This window comes from Protopterus annectens, chromosome 2.part1 (assembly GCF_019279795.1).
Source record: "Protopterus annectens isolate FY-2018-M chromosome 2.part1, PAN1.0, whole genome shotgun sequence".
Classification (NCBI taxonomy): domain Eukaryota; kingdom Metazoa; phylum Chordata; order Ceratodontiformes; family Protopteridae; genus Protopterus; species Protopterus annectens.
This window is the reverse complement of record NC_056729.1, coordinates 605257267-605276941: the sequence shown is the minus strand read 5'-3', so window position 1 is coordinate 605276941 and position 19675 is coordinate 605257267. Positions and strand designations below refer to the sequence as shown.

Below are 19675 nucleotides of genomic sequence, written 5' to 3'. Positions count from 1 at the left end.
GTTGACATCCCATAAACCATCCATCAGGACTCTCTATCTTTATAAATGGAAGAAATTCTCTATTTGGGCTTCGAATCATGGTCTGTACCCCTTTTCAGCACCAGTAGAAAAAGTTCTGGAGTTTCTTGTGGCTATTTTTGGTAAAGGAGCTTCTGCTTCTACAGTCAAGGTTATCGTAGCACCCATTCCAAATTTCCATAATGGTATCGGGGACCAGCCTTTGATCTCTCACAGGCTTTGTAAGGTTTTTCTTAAAGGCGCCATCCATTTGAAGCCTCCTTTTAAAGAGCTGCTACCACCATGGGACTTGACTGTTGTATTACAATCACTTACTTCACCTCCGTTTGAACCTGCAGCTACCTGTGACTTAAAATTCCTTTCTTGGAAGACATTACTTCTCATAGCCGTCACTTTGGTGAGGCAAGTCTTCAAATTGCAGGCTCTATGCTCTAAAGCATCTTACTTAGTCTTCCACAAAGACAGAGTTTCACTCAGAAAAAAGCAACCTTTTTTCCTAAAGTGATTTCAGAGACTACTATCAACCAGTCCATAGACTTGACTGTATTTTTCCCCAATTTTGCTAATAAGGGTGAGTATTGTCTGCACCTTCTGGACATGCATAGGCAATTACATTTCTATCTGGATAGAACTAAGCAATTTATACAATCAGAACAATTATTCGTATCCTTTGCAAGTGCAACTTTGGGCAAACCTGTGTCTAAAGTTATTCTGTCCAAATAGTTAAGGGATTGCATATCTTTAATTTGCATGAAACGAAAGCTAAGACTCCCTATGCCAGTGAAGGCACATTCTACCAGATCTATGGTGACTTCAGCTGATTTTCATTCTAAATCTTCCATGTCAGAAATCTGCGCAGCTGCAACTTAGGCTAGACCACATACCTTTATTACTCATTACAAATTGGATATGGTCTCCATGGGGAGAGCCTCCTTTGGTTCTATGGTTCTCAGGAATATTCTTCCATAGGGCCATCCAGGATCTAAGGTAGCTGGGGACTCTGTCCCACAAGTCAAAAATAGATGAAGATTGACACCATCAGATAAAGACGTTATGTCTTACTATAATGTTCCATCTGTGTTGTTGATCTTCATCTATTCTGTCATCCCCTCCCCCCTGCCCCCTCCTTTAGATTTCTGGTGGAGAGACATCCTGTCCTGGGTTGTTATTGTTATGGATGCCTTGGACAAGGTTTCTAGCTTATACTAGAGTCTTTTCTTTATCTGATTGCAAACTTGATCTGAGGTAATGTGAAGTGGGATATTGTGGGTAGACTTGCAGCTGGAGAGATTTTTTTGGCTGATGCGAGTTATATATTGGTTGACTCAGTTCCGAGGATCAGAACCGTAACCTACAAGTCAAGCATAGATGAAGATCGACAACACAGATAGAACAGTATGGTAAGACATAACTTCTTTATTTGCAACATTTTTGAAGGAGCAGATTGAACAGGTGAAGACAGGGATGCTAAATAAGCATGTGATAAATTATAAATCAAAGGAATGGAGGCTATATGAAAGTTTAGCTATCAAGACTGGAACTGATTAACAGTGTACTCCTGTAGGATGAATTTGTCATGAAGGTGTGAGCAGTGACAGAGACACTGATTTTTGTACTATGAGGTAAGTGAAACTTACACTAGTCTTGTAAAGACAGATTAATGCTTATTAAACTAAGAAAATGACAAAAATGTCTGTTTCATCTGAAGACAGGTTCTACCCAATCAGCAGTTATATCCACATAAATGACTGTTCACATTTGAGATACCTTCTTCTTCTTCTTCTTCTTTCGGCTGCTCCCATTAGGGGTCGCCACAGCAGATCAACTGTTTCCATTTCTTCCTGTCCTCTGCATCTTGCTCTGTCACACCAACCACCTGCATGTCCTCTCTCACCACATCCATAAACCTTATCTTAGGCCTTCCTCTTTTCCTGTTACCTGGTAGCTTCATCCTTAGCATCTTTTTCCCAATATACTCTGCATCCCTCCTCAGCACATGTCCAAACCAATGTAATCTTGCCTCTCTGGCTTTGTCTCCAAACCTTCCAACCTGGGCTGACCCTCTAATATACTTATTCCTAATCCTGTCCATCCTTGTCACACCCAGTGCAAGTCTTAACATCTTCAACTCTGCCACATCAAGCTCTGACTCCTGCCTTTTTGTCAATGCCACTGTCTCCAACCCATATAACATAGCTGGTCTCACAACCCTCTTGTAGACCTTCCCTTTCACTCTTACTGGTACTCGTCTGTCACAAATCACTCCTGACACTCTTCTCCACCCGCTCCATCCTGCCTGTACTCTCTTCTTCACCTCTCTCCCACACTCACCATTACTCTGAACTGTTGATCCCAAGTACTTAAACTCATTCACCTTCGCCGCCTCTACTCCCTGCATCCTCACCATTCCTCTATCCTCCCTCTCATTCACACACATATATTCTGTCTTAGTCCTGCTGACCTTCATTCCTCTTCTCTCTAGAGCATATCTCCACCTCTCCAGGGTCTCATCCACCTGTTCCCTACTCTCACTACAGATCACAATGTCATCTGCAAACATCATAGTCCACGAGGACTCCTGTCTGATCTCGTCTGTCAACCTATCCATCACCATTGCAAATAAGAAAGGGCTCAGAGCTGATCCTTGATGTAATCCCACCTCCACCTTAAAAGCATCTGTCACTCCCACCGCAGACCTTACCGCGATACCCGAGTTTGATAAAAAAAAAAAATTGACATGGTAATGCATCTTCACTTTGTTTCACACAAATCAAAGCCACAGTAAAATATTCCAGCTTACTTTGCACAAACCACATTTGACTTGGTGAACTACAATAATGATCAAATGGAAGAAGTCAGTTATTTTCATCCACAGTCCACTATTGCTTCCAGCAATTTTAGCTACTTTGCTGTTTGTGTACATCTCATATCTCTGACTGAAAAATGATAATAATAAAATAAATAAAATAAAAAATAAAATAAGACCTACAGTACCACATTTCAACTCCATTTCATAAACCTCCTTGCCAGGCACAGTCAAGTACTCTAGTGTTAGTACTGATCTGTCATCAACTCTCCATATCTGGTTGCTTGCCAGGATTTAAAAAATGATGTTATGACTTCTGGCTATTGCTGCTTTTTCCACCCCATACATCACATCCATATTGACTTTACTGTTTCATATTTGTGTCTTTTGTATTCTTTGCCATTCCTGAGCTCTGACAGCACAATGTTTAGATCAAAGACATGGTAATGAACCTCTAATGAGGTGTTCCCCAAAGCAGCTTTTCAGTGCCTCTGAATCATAACCTATGCATCACACAGGCACTTTCTAATAGGCAGACCATGGGTAGAACAGAACAGAATACCTTCCACTTGAGTAGTCAGGAATGGGTATACAGTACCTCCCTTTCAGGAGTGTAACAGCTAAAAGCCAAACCCTTAATGGGGGACTTTAGCTCCCCTAGACCTTTCCTTGTTAAATTCTCCACTGCACTCTTTGGGAATGGCTAAGACATGGAATGCAGTACCTTCTTCCCTTCATTTTATAGCTACATAGCATTGCCAAAGTAATTACTTTCAGTATATTCCAAAATATACTACATACTGATAGCCTACCTCCTTGAAATGTGCCACTTTAAGTATTTCAATGAGTCCTTTACAATTACCTTATACACTGTTTCTAACTTTGGTAACAATAACAATCAACATTTCCTTGTCTGAAGCATTAATTGTATTATTTTTCCCTGTGTTATGTAAAACTGAACTTAAATGATGTAATTAGCTTGTGACCCAAGAGGACAGCATTCCAGTCCCCCTCCCCCCACAGTTTAATTTTTCATAGTAGCAAGATGTTACTTGCTGTTTGTTAGGGATTAGGTGTGATAAAATGGTATGATTTGACTATTGTTAATGAGCTTAACGCACTTACTAACTTTGCTACTGTTTGTAATAAATCTGCAAACTAGTTGTAATAACTGCACAGAAGACAACCTCTGATAGTATGTGTGTCATCAGTCCTAAACGAGACAACATTCATTGCCTACTTTGTATGTTCTGTGCTCTTTTTATGTTCCTTTACTGAACCCAGGATTCAGAAAGATTATCACTATTACATCTAACTGGGCAGTTCTGGGTTGCCAGTTAATACAATTAATGCTTCAGACAAGGAAATACCTCTGATTCAGAGGCATGGTAAAACTGCACTGGGAAGCACATAATTTTGCTGTCAGACCTGACCACATTGGTGTCCCCCCCTACCAGCCCATGCATCACAGTTGCACAGGCACCTTCCAACATATGCACATTTCATAGGTTCATAGATGTGTACTAGGCTAATGGCCCTGGAACCTTTATAAGCCTAGTCCATAGAAGTGTCCTGGCATCATGCCTCCCAACATCAGTTCCCAGTGCCTTGATCAAGTAGAGCCACTGGAGTGATCCCCGGGGTGAACTATTACCCATCCACTCATCAAGATTTCTCTTGAAGAGGGACAGCGAGGCACTCTGCTTGACACGTATGGGAAGTCTATTCCAGGGCATGGGCAGTCTCTGGGTGAGGAACCTGTCCGTCCAGCATGTTCTGTTGATTGTGGTAATGAGGTTGAGGTCTCTGGAGCATGTGGTGCAGAGAGATTTGGATTTCTTTAGATGTAGCCTTTCTAACAGAGCTGGATCAGTCATGGCTTTGTAAGTTAAGTAGAGATCACCTCTAAGTAGGCGATATGAGACAGAAAATAGCTGGAGTATTTTGAGTCTGTCCAAGTAGGACATGTGTTTAATGCCTAGGATCCTGTTTTTGAGGTACTTCTGTGGCCTCTCCAGCTGTTGCAGGTGTCTAGTGAGGATCATAGGTTCATAGGTGGCTACTAGGCTATCTGCCCAAAGGCATTTATAAGCCTAGCCATAATGTGTCGGCTTTCTCCACCCCCTTAGATTAGTTTCCTGTGCCTCTGTCCAGCAGAGCCACTAAAGTGATCCCCGGGGTAAACTTTCTGTTTCCCATCCACTCGTCAAGGTTTCTCTTGAAGAGTGTTACCGAGGAGCTCTGCCTAATGTAGATTGGAATCTTGTTCCAAAGCATGGGAAGTCTCTGGGACATGAATCTATCCCTCCAGCATGTCCTATTTATTGTTGTGGTGAGGTTTAAATCCCTAGAGTGTGTGGCTCGAGGGGATATGGTTTTCTTTAGGTGGAGCATGTCCATCAATTCTGGGTTGGACATGGCCTTGTATGTCAGGCAGAGATCACCTCTGAGTAGGCGGTATGCAACCAAGTACAGCTGGAGTTTCTTCAGTCGAGCTGCATAGGGCATCTGTTTGAGGCCAGTGATCCTCTTGGTGAGGTACTTCTGTGGTCTTTCCCACTGTTGCAGGTGTCTTGTAAGGTACATCCCAAATGGGGCATTGTACTCCATGATGGGTCTGATGAGTGATGAGTAGAGGGGCACAATGACCTCTTTTGATCAGGATGCAAACCTTTTTGTGATTAGGTGGGCCACATAGAAGGATTTTCTAACCATTTTGGCAATGTGATTATCAAAGGAGAGATTACTATCTACTTGGGTCCCCAGATCCCTCCGTATTTAGGGGACTACCACCTATGTGGTAGTTTGTTGCACTTTGTTTTATCCAAAGGGGATGACTATGCACTTTTTGGCATTGAGCTTGAGGCCATGATTTTGACACCAGGTATCCATCTCAGTGAGACCCTTTTGGAGGATGTCTGTGTCAGCTGGAGAGTCAATTATAGCGCCTAGTTTGCAGGCGTCTGCGAACTTGATCAGCCACAGTCCTCCTGTGCTTGCCTGTACCTTTGAGAAGTATATGCCAAACAGGAGGGGTCTTAGGATTGAGCCCTGGGGAATGCCACTTGTAACCGGTTTAGTGTCGGACCTAGCTCCCGCAACTCTCACAATGTGGATTCTGTCCGTGAGCCAGTCGGCAACCCATCTTGTGATGTAGGGGTTTATGTTCAGGCTGGTGAGCTTGTCTATAATACCAGAATGGGGAATGGTGTCGAAGGCCTTTGCGAGGTCTAGGTAGGCTGTGTGTACCACCTTTCCCTTGTCTATAGCCTTGGTAACTGTCTATGCCAAATGGGGCATTATACTCGATGACTGGTCTAATGAGAGAAGAGAAGAGAGAGATGATGACCTCTTTCTTCCTGGATGAAAAACCCTTGGTAATGAGATGTGCCACATAGAAGGACATTCTGATCACAGTGGCAATGTGGTCGTCGAAGGAGAGGTTGCTATCAACCTGCATCCTCAGATCTGTTATAACACCTTCAGTGTTCAGTGGGCTCCCATTGATGTGGTAATTAGTGGGAACTGAGTTTTTATCAAATGGGATGACAACGCATTTTTTGGCATTAAGCTTAAGGCCATGGTTTTAACACTAGTATTGGTCTCAGTGAGGCCTTTCTGTAGGATGTCTGCATCACTTGGGGAGTTAATAATGGCTCCAAGCTTGCAGTCATCTGTGAACTTGGTCAGCCAGAGTCCCTTTGTGTTGGCCTGGACATCTGAGAAGTAGATGCCGAACATGAGAAGAACCAGGACCAATCCCTGTGTGACTACACTCGTGATTTGTCGGCAGTCTGACTTGGAGTCTGCTACTTTCACACTGTGTGTTCTATCTGTGAGCCAATTTAAGTGATATAGCGGTTGATGCCTAGTTTGGTGAGTTTATAAATAATTCCCGAGTGAGGAATGGTATCAAAGGCCTTGGCCAGATCGAGGTAGGCTGTATGCACTGCCTTACCTTCATCCACAGCCCTGGTGACTGACTCAAAGAAGTCAACCAGGTTAAGCAGGCATGATCTCCCTTTCACAAAGCCAAATTGCATGGCGTCTAGAGTTTGGAGATTTCCTATATCTTTGTTAATCAGGTCCATGATGATGTGCTCCATAGCTTTACATATCAGAGTTGTCAGGCTAATGAGGTGATAATTCCCAGGGTCTGTAGTTGCTCACTCTTTATGGAGAGGGATGACTGTAACAGTGCACCATTCGGTAGGGACAAAGCCTGAGGTAAGACTGTGAATGAACAGGGCACACAGATGTGGTGCCAGTTCACTTTGTAGTTCATGTAGAACACAGCCAGGGATATTATCAGGTCCTATGGAACCTGTATTCTTGGCCTTGGACAATGCAGCTTTAACCTATGCTGCAGTAATGCTGGGTACCTGGCATTCTCCGGTATTGTGATTTGTCCTTTGGGGGGGGGTGAGAGGGGTAAAGTTGGCACTGAATCTGTTGGCCAGTATGCTGGCAATATCTGTTGGCTCATATAGGAGGTACCATTGTGCAGTAACCCAGAGCAAATCTGGGTATTGCTGTGGAGGTTCTTGATATAACTATAGAAGGCTTTGTGAATGTTTTTAGTGTTTGGAACACAATTCTGCCTTCATAGCTGGCTTTGAAGGATTTGATGAGGGATCTCAACTTTTTGTTGAGGCTAATAAGGGAGTTTTTCCAGTCTTGAGACTTCACCTTTTTCTGCAACAGTTTCTTCCTTCTGTTCTAGAGATTATTAATGTCAGGGGACCACCAGATTGGCTTCCATTTTTTGGAGGAGAACGTCTTGGTTCTGTTGGGTATGGCTAGTTCCATGTATTTATGTACATGTTCGCCCAGTGCATTGGTGTATGATTTGGCAAGTCATGCAGCTATTTTCCATTGGCATGGGTGCCATGAAGTTAGCCACCTCTGTTTTTAGGAGCCCAAAGTCAGCTTTGGAAAAGTTTTTCAAGGTAGTTACCTTTGCAGGGATTGTGGATGAGATGTGGATTTCCATGTTGATTAGTTTATGGTTGGATCTGAACAGGGAGGGATTGACTATTGGTGTAGAGCAACAGTTGTCCATGTTAGTAATAACCAGGTCAAGAATGTTGCTTCTTCTAGTGGGAGTCAGAATGAGCTGGTCCAGGGCATTGGAAATGATGAATTTCAGGAAGCGTTGGGCCAGTGTATTGGTGCTTGAATAGTTTTCCCAGTTGATGGAGGGGTACTTGAAGTCTCCTAGTATGAGAGTATTGGGTTGGACCTTGCTAGATTCCAGGGTGCTTAGTAATGTGGAGTGAGAGTCTAGGGACATGGTTGGGGACCTATAGCAGGCTATGACCTAGATCGCCGTCTTACCCAATGTTAGTTTTACCTGAAGTATCTCAGATGTGTTATGCTGGGCTACTAGTCTGGAGGTGTGCATATCCTTTATGAATATGGAGACACCACCACCTTTGGAGATCAAGTCCATGTTTCAGGGCCAAAAGGTGTGGAATGAGTTATAGCTAGGTAGTGCAGGAGTGCTTTCTGCCACTTTAAACCAGGTCTTCATTACAGCACAAATGCCGATGTTCTCCATTTTGAGGAGTGCTTCAAGTGAGTGCATCTTGAGATTTAGACTTCTAGCAATGAGCAGCATGACTCTCAGAGTGCATTTATTTATAGCTGTTATGGTGGTAATTTAGTCTTTGGAACACCGCCTAAAAAGGCACTATAGGGGTGGCAAGATCCTTAGCCAGTACAAGGAAACCCAGGGGTGACAGATGCAGGCCATCTCTGGCAAAACATCAAGGTCTGTCAATCATGTCATCCCAAGCAGACAGATACTGGGTCCCGTTAAAATGACACCAGAAATGTATCCAATTTGAAGTCAATCATTTTTTGTTTGTACTGCGGTATCATTCTGGGTGATGGGAGGATACTGCTCAGAGCTAGGGTCATACCTGCCTGGGCCACATATAATCCAAGACTTCCACCATGTCTCTATTCATGTAGTCCAGGGAGGTGCATCTCAGGTCATTCACACCCACATGGACAATGACAGATTCATACTTGTACTTGTTGTGGAGTGACCTGAGTGCATGTGTTTATAGGTTCATAGGTTCATACTAGGCTATCTGCCCTAGGGTATTTATAAGCCTAGCCAGAGTGTGTTTGGCTTTCACCACCCATTTTAAATTAATTTTGCTATGCCCTTTTTCGAGGTTAGTATACTGTGCCTCTGTCTAACAGTGACACAGAAGTGATACCCGGGGTAAACCTACGATCTCCCAGCCACTCATCAAGATTCCTCTTGAAGAGAGTCAATGAGGGACTCTGCCTAACCTGGACTGGGATTTTATTCCAGAGTGAAGGGAGCCTCTGGGTTAAGAATCTGTCCCTCCAGCATGTCCTATTTATTTCAGTGCTGAGGTTCAAGTCTTTCAAGTGCGTAGCTCGATGGGATTTGGATTTTCTGAGGTGCAGCATGTCCATTAATTCCGGGTTGGACATGGCTTTATACGTCAGGCACAGATCACATCTGAGCAGGCGGTAAGTCACTGAGTAGAGCTGGAGTTTCTTTAACTGGGCAGCATATGGCATCTGTTTGAGCCCTTTGATCCTCTTGGTGAGGTACTTTTGGGGTCTTTCCAGTTGCTGCAGGTGTCTGTTAAGGTACATCCCAAAAGGGGCATTGTACTCAATTATGGGCCTGATGAGGGATGAGTAAAGAGGCATGATGACCTCCCCTGATCTAGATGTGAATCCCTTCATGATGAAGTGGGCTATATAAAATGTTTTTCTAACCACTTTGGCCACGTGGTTGTCAAATGAGAGATTGCTATCAACTTGGGTTCCCAGGTCCCTAATTACTTTTTCTGTACTTAATGGATTACCACCTATGTGGTAATTTGTGGGCACTTTGTTTTTGCCAAAGGGGATGACTATACACTTTTTGGCGTTTAGCTTGAGGCCATGGCTCTGGCACCAGTTGTCTGTTTCTATGAGGCCCTTTTGGAGGATGCTTGTGTTGGCTGGAGAGTCAATTATGGTGCCCAGTTTGCAGTCATCTGCGAACTTGGTCAGCCACAGTCCTTCCATGTTGGCCTGTACCTCCGAGAAATATATACCGAACAAGAGAGGTCCCAGGACTGAGCCTTGTGGGATGCCACTTGTAACTGGTTTGGAGTCTGACATGGCTCCAGCAATTCTAACCATGTGGTTTTGTCCTTGAGCCAGTTTGCAACCCATCTAGTGACATAGGGGTTTATATTTAAGCTGGTGAGCTTATCTATAATGCCCGAGTGGAGTATTGTATCGAAGGCTTTTGCAAGGTCCAGGTAGACTTTGTGGACCATAACTTGCAAGTACCAAAAGACCAGTAAAAACTTGGAACAGGCTCCACGAAGTATGAAAGTCCACTTTATTCACCACTGTTGTAACACGACAAATCAACGATAAAAAAGTACATAGGTAAAAAACATAAATATACTAAGCGCTTTCACCCCTCTGTTTGCAGGGCATCTTCAGAGTACATAACTATTCTGTTGTGCTATATCTATAATGAACACATGGGGTATTGTATGGAAGGCTTTTGCCAGGTCCAGATAGGCTGTGTGGACCACCTTCCCCTCGTCAATGGCCTTGGTGACTGTTTCAAAGAAATCAACCAGGTTTAAGAGGCAGGATCTGCCCTTAACAAAGCTGAACTGGGTAGGATCCAGTGTCTGTAGGTCCCCAATATCTTTATTTATGAAGTCCATGATGATCCTTTCCATAGCTTTGCAGACCAAGCTAGTCAGGCTTATGGGGCGATAGTTTTCAGGATCCGTTGAGGCACCACCTTTGTGGAGAGGGACCACTGTTTCTGTACACCACTCTTTGGGTACATATCCTGTAGTAAGGCTGAGACTGAACAGTAGTTTTATGTTTGGGTTTAGCTCTTCTTGGAGTTCATGTAGGATGCAGCCCAGGACACTGTCTGGTCCCATTGATGCTCTGTTGTTTGCTTTGGAGAGGGCAGCTCTTACCTGGGCATCTGAGATGTCAGGGGGGCAGCACTCTGCTGGGATAGATATTTCCCTTCTGGTGGGGAGGGGGAGGAGAGGTTTACTCTGAACCTGTCAGCTAGGATGTTGGCAATGTCTGTGGGTTTGGTGTATTTTTTGTTATTTTGGACTAATTCTGAGCTTATCTGGGAATTCCCACCCAGGTTCCTAACATAACTAAAGAAAGCCTTGTGATTATCCTTAGTGTCCTGTGCAATTTTTCTCTCGAAGCTGGCCTTAGACGATTTTATGAGTGCCCGTAGTTTTTTGCTAATACTGATCAGAGATGCCTTCCCTTTTTGGGATTTTGCTCTAGCATGTAGTAGCTTCCTCCTTCTATTGTATAGTTTGTTTATGGCTGAGGTCCACCAGACAGGACGTCTGCCTTTGGAGGATTGGGTCTTGGTTTTATTTGGGATTGCATGATCCATGCATTCCTGAAGGTGTTCATAGAATACATTTATAAAGGATTCTGCGGTCTGGGCCATATTTTCCACAGGCCCGGGGGCTTTGAAAGATTCCACCTCGATTTTGAGGAGTGTGAAATTTGCTTTAGAGAAGTTTTTCACTGTGGTTTTCAGGGCAGGGGGTGGAGTCGGGATGTGAATATCCAGTGAGATTAGTTTATGGTCTGATCTTACCAGTGAGGGATACACTTCTGGTCTGGAGCATAGAGTCCCCATGTTGGTGATAATCAGGTCCAGTATGTTTCCCCCTCTTGTGGGAGTGGTAACAAGTTGTTCCATAGCATTTGAGTTTATAAATTCTATGAACCTTTTGGCTAGGGTGTTGGAGCTAGAGTAATGCTCCCAGTCTATGTTTGGGTAGTTGAAGTCGCCCAATATAATGGTGTTTGGAGAGACCTTCATATTTTCCATTGTTCTCAGGGAGGCCGAGTGGGGTTCCTGGGTTTGGGAGGGTGGTCTGTAGCAGGCTATAAAATGGAAGGCAGTTTTACCCACTGTTAGTTGTTATGTGTCAGATTCTGGCACCTGATAGACAGCTGACTGTTACCTTCTCCTTATTCAACCTAGTGAGTGGGGCATCTGTGTGCCTCACTATTTAGTCACCTATAATTAGTTTATTAGGCACGGTGTTTAGCCTTAGGGGCTTAGGCTGAGGGGCACACTGTGGAGGTGAGCTATGTGTCCTGTGGTTTGTGCTGTGTTGTGGTGGTTGAATGTGTTTCTGCATTGGAGGTCTCTGCTGTTTGGATAAATTTCTATTGAGAGCCTCCGCAAAGGTAGGGGTGTGGTTTGCGTTTTTATGTGAGAGCTGTGATGGTGGGTGTTCTGCAGGACTATGTGTTCCATGTGGTGTGGTGTAGGTGTTGACCTTCTCCTGTTGACCAGCTAGTCTGGCCTTGGCTGGAGACGGCATAGCTTTCAATTTGGTGATATAAGTACATCTCTCACAAGTCTGAGTAATAGGAGGTAAGAGGAGAGGGTTGTCTGTGTACATGAGGCAGTTGTGACACTGCTTCAGAATGCCCAAGTGCATCAGGTTAATAGGAGAAAGCACAGGGAACTGCCCTTTAATCATGCCAGGAGGGATGGTTGTAACTACTAAGTACTGGAGCTATTTCCGTGAAGAACAGCTAGTGCTGATGGCACTTAAGTGTGCTACAATAATTGCTACAAAAATCTGCTGAAGTGCAAAGCAATTAAGCTATTTGAAGTGCAAGAGAATGGGAAAGAACTAGCAAGTTCTAAGGGAAAAAAACGAAGAGCAGACTTTCTGGCACCAGTAATAGTTTACCTCAGTTCGGCGCTGCTGTGTAGAGCTTAAACAAGCGCAAACCCATGCAAATGCAGGCTTTTAAACCAGAAAGTTAAAAGGGATAGAAAAACTGCCCAGACGGCCAATAAACTACAATTTCTGGGCCAGAAACCACTCCTCTTGTGGTAGATAGGCTACCTAGTGCTTACCACTCCCAGTGATAAGCTAGAAGATTTTTCTCCAACACAGAAAGGCTTGAGGGGGCTCAGAAGCTTACAAACAGTCTTGGATTCAGCAAATCTGTATCTGGACTAGACTAGTTACAGGAAAGGTGGGAAACAAATGCCAATGTGGGCTTTTAAACCAGAAAATTGAAAGGGGTGGAAAAACTGCTCAAACAGCCAATAAACTACAATTTCTGGGCCAGAAATCACTCCTCTTGTGGTACATAGGTACCTAGTGCTTACCACTCCCACTCTTAAGCTAGAAGGCTTCTCTCCAACACAGAAAGTCTTGGGGAGCTCAGAAGCTTACAAACAGTCCTGGATACAGCAAATCTGTATCTGGACTAGACTAGTTACAGGAAAGGTGGGAAACATGCACAAACGCAGGCGTTTAAACCTGAAAGTTGAAAGGGATGGGGAAACTGCCCAAACAGCCAATAAACTATAATTTCTGGGCCAGAAACCACTCCTCTTGTGGTAGATAGGTACCTAGTACTTACCACTCCCACTGATAAGCTAGAAGGCTTCCATTCAACACAGAAAGGATTGGTGGGGCTTAGAAGCTTACAAGCAGTCCTGGATACAGCAAATCTGTATCTGGACTAGACTAGATACAGGAAAAGCGGGAAACAAGCTTAGAATTTTTTTTTTCTTTTTTACAGAAAACCAGCTAAAACAGCAGTAAAAACTGTTCAAATGCAGTGCAAGCTAGCACACTTGAGTGTGTAGCAATATTAAAGCAAATACAGTTTAAATAAATGCAATTAAATTAGAAAATGACTAAAAACAAGTGCAGAAAGCAGTAAATTAGGAAAAAATCAAAATGGAGGCACTTAGATAATCTCTTTCTCCTTCCTGATACTCTTGCAGTCTGCAGGATGCCAAAACTGGATCCCCGGAGCTTAAACAAGAGCAAACCCATGCAAATGTGGGCTTTTAAACCAGAAAGTTGAAAGGGATGGAATAACTGCCCACACGGCCAATAAACTACAATTTCTGGGCCAGAAATCACTCCTCTTGTGGTAGATAGGCTACACAAACAAACAGACACACACACACACACACACACACACACACACACACACACACACACACACACACACACACACACACACAAAACTACCATCAGCAAAGTCATGCCCCTACAGAAGAAATACACTGTCAAAGAACCACACACTCAAACAGCCACACTCTCCCACACACATTACAGACTGGGCTTTAGTGTATTAACCTCCCATAGGGCAACCAGCCTTACACACACACACACACACACACACACACACACACACACACACACACACACACACACACACACACACACCAACATCTAGGCAGCAAAATCATGCCACTACGGACACACTTTCACAGAACCAAACATTCAAACACTCAGACTCCTTCACACTCATCATACAGACAGGGATTTACTGTATGAACTTCCCTCAGGGCAACCAACCTTGTATACACACACACACACACACACACACACACACACACACACACACACACACACACACACACACACACACACACACACACAAATACATGTATGCACTTGCACATACACACATCTAGACAGCTGTATTCATGCCCCTGCAGACATCTACACACATGTATACAAATGTAAACACACACATACATACACACGCACACACATACACATGTATAAAGAAGCTTTCATATTTTCAGAGGATTTTCTTTTTTTTCCAGGCCATAATTCTTGTAGTTTAACTTGGCAACATAATTAATGAAATGTAATAAAGAAACAAATGGCATACTGTTACAGATAGGCTGTGTGCCATCAAACTTATTTGACATATGCACTCATTTGTCATTTATGGCTTATAATGTATAATTTATTGTGTTTATTTGATATATTGTAAACAAACAATACAGCGGTCACTAATATACTAAACAGATGTTGACTTTACTACATACAGTAGTGAGTATTGCATGTACAGCTAATTCCTCTGCCTACACTACAACTAGAAGTAACAGGGAGGACACTTCTTGTAGCTCAGCATGCTGATTAAAAACTGATAATGCACAGCGATATTATCCTCATAAATACTTAGCACACTAATGCCAGTATAGGATGTTGAAGATTATGTGCCTGACACTCTGTCTGGGATTCATAGACAAGTTGTAGAATATACAGTGCACAGCTCTGCTAGAACAGGCAAAATGCAGACTACTGCAGCCTACTAGTAATTCAAAGTTGCACGCTGAGCTCACCTGCAGTGAGTCCAAATGTGCAATGCAAAAAAGACTACATAATGATATGCGGATGAAACATGGTAGTAACATGCAGTCATATTGCTATTAAAATGATTGCAAAATTAATATAATTGTAATTCAGTCATATACAGAGGGAATTATGCAGCTCTGTACATCTTATTATAAAAGGAGAAAGCATGCCAAATACTTCATTGATGCATATAGCAAGAATGCTTAGATGTGCAACAGTCATCATCCAGCAACATACTATAGTCCTTAGCACTGCCAGTTTACGTCAGTATGCATGAGTTACCATTAGATACCAACATAAACAGTACCATGAGTGGTTGATGTTCCAAAGTTTCTGAGATCAAGAGATGATTATTCCCTGTAGAGCTGATTTGGAGATTATGAATATGTGGCTATGGTTTAGCTCTTCTGGCAGTCAATTTAGAGGATTAAGGAGTTGCTTAACTGTGTGAGTCTATTCAAGTCACTTAACTGGAAACTGTTTCCAGGCTGACCCTGAAAAAGGTCTATGGAGACCTGTGTTCAACTCTGAAAAACAAATAAAAGTTTGCAGAGTCTTACTTAGACAGAATGGTTTCTCACTAAAAGGACTCCTTTTTCCTGGAAAATGGCACATTTCCTTTTTCAGTCACTGGATGTCTTATTAAATGAGAAAACAGAACACTGCTCATATGTGTGACTGTTAACATGTCTTCATATATTTAGAATTCCATTTGCATTCCATAGACAACACCATTCAAAGTGACGTTCAAATTGCCTCGCAGGCCTTGTAGCTCTGATAAATTCAGAATGGCATCTGGGGTCCTTTTATCTGAATTTCATTGCTTATCATCACTTTCTACAAATTAACTGTAGGGTAGCTAATCAAAATATCTCCAAATGGTGGTGCTCCTTCAGAGATAGTGCAGCACATTTCTAAATATGGAAACATTCTTTCCCAGACAAAAGACTCTTAGCTAGTCTCAATACCTTTATTTTAATAAGAGGATCTACACTGACCTAAACTACTAAAGGAAGTAAAAGAAACAAATCCAAGAATGATGCTTATATAAAAGTGAGCCATGCAGAAAAAGAAGATATTTCACATTCTAGAAGAGCAGCACATTTCACATTTCTGAATTGTCAGCAGGCAACACACCGACATAATGCACTCTGGGTACCCATACAGAAGTTGTTTGTATACCACACTGGAAGTTATTGCATTAACTAGGAATGTTTCTTGTGGTTAGAACAAAAACCTTCATCAGAAGTCTTCTGTCACTGCATAGCACACTTCTGCTTTCCTTTCAATCCACTGTTTCTGTTGCTCAGTTGCCATTATGTTGCTATAACCAGAGGGCATCCTCCTTATAACAGCATTCATTATTTTGGAGATATTGTCCATGTGCATTTGTGCACACACACACACACACACACACACACACACACACACACACACACACACACACACACACACACACACACGCGCGCGCGCACGCGCGTACACTGCCTGTCTAGTAGTGATATTTCATTAACATAGTAATGTGCTGGTTCTTTAATAATTAGATTTCACTGGTAGACAAGTTCTGTTGTAGCTCATTTTGGATCTCGACAATAAACATATATAAAGAATCTATATACATCCTAAAAAAAATCAGACATTAAGATCAAGAGGACTGAAAGTTGAATGTAATTGGAAGTACTTGTTATGATAATTGATCCATTTACCTAGTCATTTGATTGGATGCTCTTTTATGAGATGCGCTTTATATTTTCTGTGCTGGTTTTGTATAAAATGTCATTAAATATTTCCTGTTTAAGATGTGCCTAGACCTATACTGTAACTTGTACCACAGAATAAACACTACATGCTTTGTTGGAAGTTGTATCTGTTCTCTTACAATATGAGGATTTGTCCTTTGCTGGCAAGCCTGGTAATCATTTTGGTAAATCAAAAATTGCTAAAGTGACAAGTTTTCCATAATTTAAAAAAATGTAACTTTTCATCTCATGCCTGATATGAAACAAAAGGGAGCATACCAAAATGAAACTGGGCCCAACTACTGAAGGTTTTAACTTTTTAAAATTTTTCTATATTGATTTGCTTTTTTGAGTCTTAAAATGTGGGTCTATATTATGAAAGCGAAAAACCCTATGCGTGAATACCAAAATATTGACCCCTGTACCGTGAATCACAAAAATCCCGAATGCACTAAACAGCGAAAAAAAAAATCGAACTGTCATAGTCGGCCAACCCCACCACTACCTATATACTACCTACCCAAATAAAATAAATAAACCACATACATACACTAACCAAACCCTACTTCTAACCTAAAGTAAAGCACAAAACCCTACTTCTAACCTGACACTAAACTCCACATACACAACTAACTATGCACTTTCCTTAACCCCTCCCTAACCCTAAGGTCCGTAACTACTGCACATGTCCCCTACAGACATACACCCAAACAAAACAAATAATCCACATACATACATTTAACAAAACCCTACCTCCAACACTACTAAACCCCACATACAAAACTATCTATGCACTATCTTTAACCCCTCCCTAACTCTAAGGTCCATAACTACTGCACATTTCCCCTACAAAAATATACACAAACAAAATAAATAACCTACATACATACATTTAACAAAACCCTACCTCTAACCCTGCACTAAATCTAACATACATTACTTATCTAAGCACTTACCTTAACCCGCACCCTATCCTAAACTCCGTAACTATCCAACACTTACCTTATGCAGCTAATCCACAGACGGGCCAACCATGGAAATTCGATATTTCCATTTTTGCGGTTTTTGACTTTCGCTCTAAGTCCACTTCAAGCTATATGGTTCGATGTTTACGTATTCGCATAAACGTTTTTTCGCTCTCGTAATATAGACCCTTAAAATGTCATAGCAGCATCCTGAAATTTCTACATTTGGTTTGTCCAACAATAATAATCACCTTTCTAACCACACTGCTACTATACCTTCAGTCCTACATACTTCTCTCTGTCTTATGGATAAGCACACTTACTAGACACCCATTACAGATAAATGTTCTTCCTTTTACAAATCCTATTTGTACTTTTCTGTTATACTCGGTAGTACTTTTTCAGACTTATTGACAATATTTTCATGACAATTTTGGAAATTGTATTTATTATGGATATCTGTCCATTGCTCTTTGGGGGGGAGTAATTCTTTATCCTTTTCTAACAGTATCTTCACTCTTCTCAGAGATGCCAACAGCTCTCCTTTGGTGATGCTTTCATTATAAACATTTGTTCTCTCTTCTTTCATGGCATGTATAACTATTAAAAAATATTTGGGGAATTCTTCATTACCTGCTGCTCTGCCTTTTAAGTCTTTTACTGCCAATCTGTCAGCTGTTGTTTTTCCTTTTGCTTTCCATCCTGCTCTTGTGTGCCAAGTTGTTATTAGCCTAATTTTTTCTATATAACTGCATGTAAATCTTGATTTCTGTTTGCTGATTTCTTTTTGCATACTCACTCAGTGTGCCACCCACCTTTTCTCCTTTAAAAGCACATATTTCCTTTGTTTTCATTTCTAAACTGAATACTGACCTATCATGATACCTCACATACCCACCAAATATTTTCCTTTCATCTTAAAATTTCTTCCTTTATCACTATACTTTCATTTTAGTATTTGATTCTCCCCATTTTTTTCCATGCTGGCAAAGATTCACAATTTTCATTTTCTATAATCTCTGCCTTACTTTCTTGTTGTTTCCTTTATCTATTTACTTGAACCATTATCTTTCTTCTTCATGTTGCTTTCTTCCTATACCATCCTATTGCATTCCTTCATTTTTTTATAGACGTTTCTTGCTCCTGCATTTCATTTACAGCTCTTGACTGCTGTTCCAGTCATGTTTGCACAAATCTTAATTTTCTTGGGACATGGTCATGTACTCCCTGCCACAAATGTTATTTACCTCTAACCATTGCCTTGCGTAATCACTGATGAAAAGTCAGTTTAACCTTCTTGGCTATTTTGTCTCCTTCCTCAGAAATCTGTACTGCTACTCCCCTTGGCATATGTCTCAGAAACATGTGTTGCTTCTTCCCTTAGCGTATACATTCATTATCTACAATTCTTTCAGCCCTGTTTTCAGAATTTCTCTCTCTTAACCCCTTCTGTCATCTTTTGTTATACACACATATCACACAAATACAGGTTCCACCATTCAGACAAAGCCAGTAAATATTAATATATAGTCATGGTACATGCAGTACATCTAATATTATTTATATGTCTGTTTGCCAATCATGTAGAGCATTTTATATTGGCAAAACTTATCGAAGATTGAAAGATCAGATTTGTGAACACCTGTCTGACATATGTCAACAAGTAGACACAAATGCATTATGCACATTAGAGACACTGACACATCACAATGGATTTTGAGGTTTAAAGCACAGTTGCCTCCATGTTTAAATTATAGCTTTGAAACAACCACCGCAGTTTATTAAACATAACCACTTTCATCTCCTTAAAATGAGTGACTTCATCAGATAAAATCCATTAAATTATCCTAACTTTTATATCATTCCTAAACCAATCAAATAACTAGCTTAATCAACTCTAATTAGTCAATTAAACTTAAACAAAAAAACTTCTGTCATAAGGCATCACAA

At 41.7% G+C, this 19675-nt stretch overlaps 1 protein-coding gene across 4 annotated transcripts in view; it reads right to left on the bottom strand.

The window, feature by feature from the left end:
- The window catches only part of KAZN (kazrin, periplakin interacting protein), a 2853667-nt gene that overhangs the window by 633803 nt on the left and 2200189 nt on the right, over positions 1 to 19675 (bottom strand). The gene's annotated exons all lie outside the window — the stretch shown is intronic.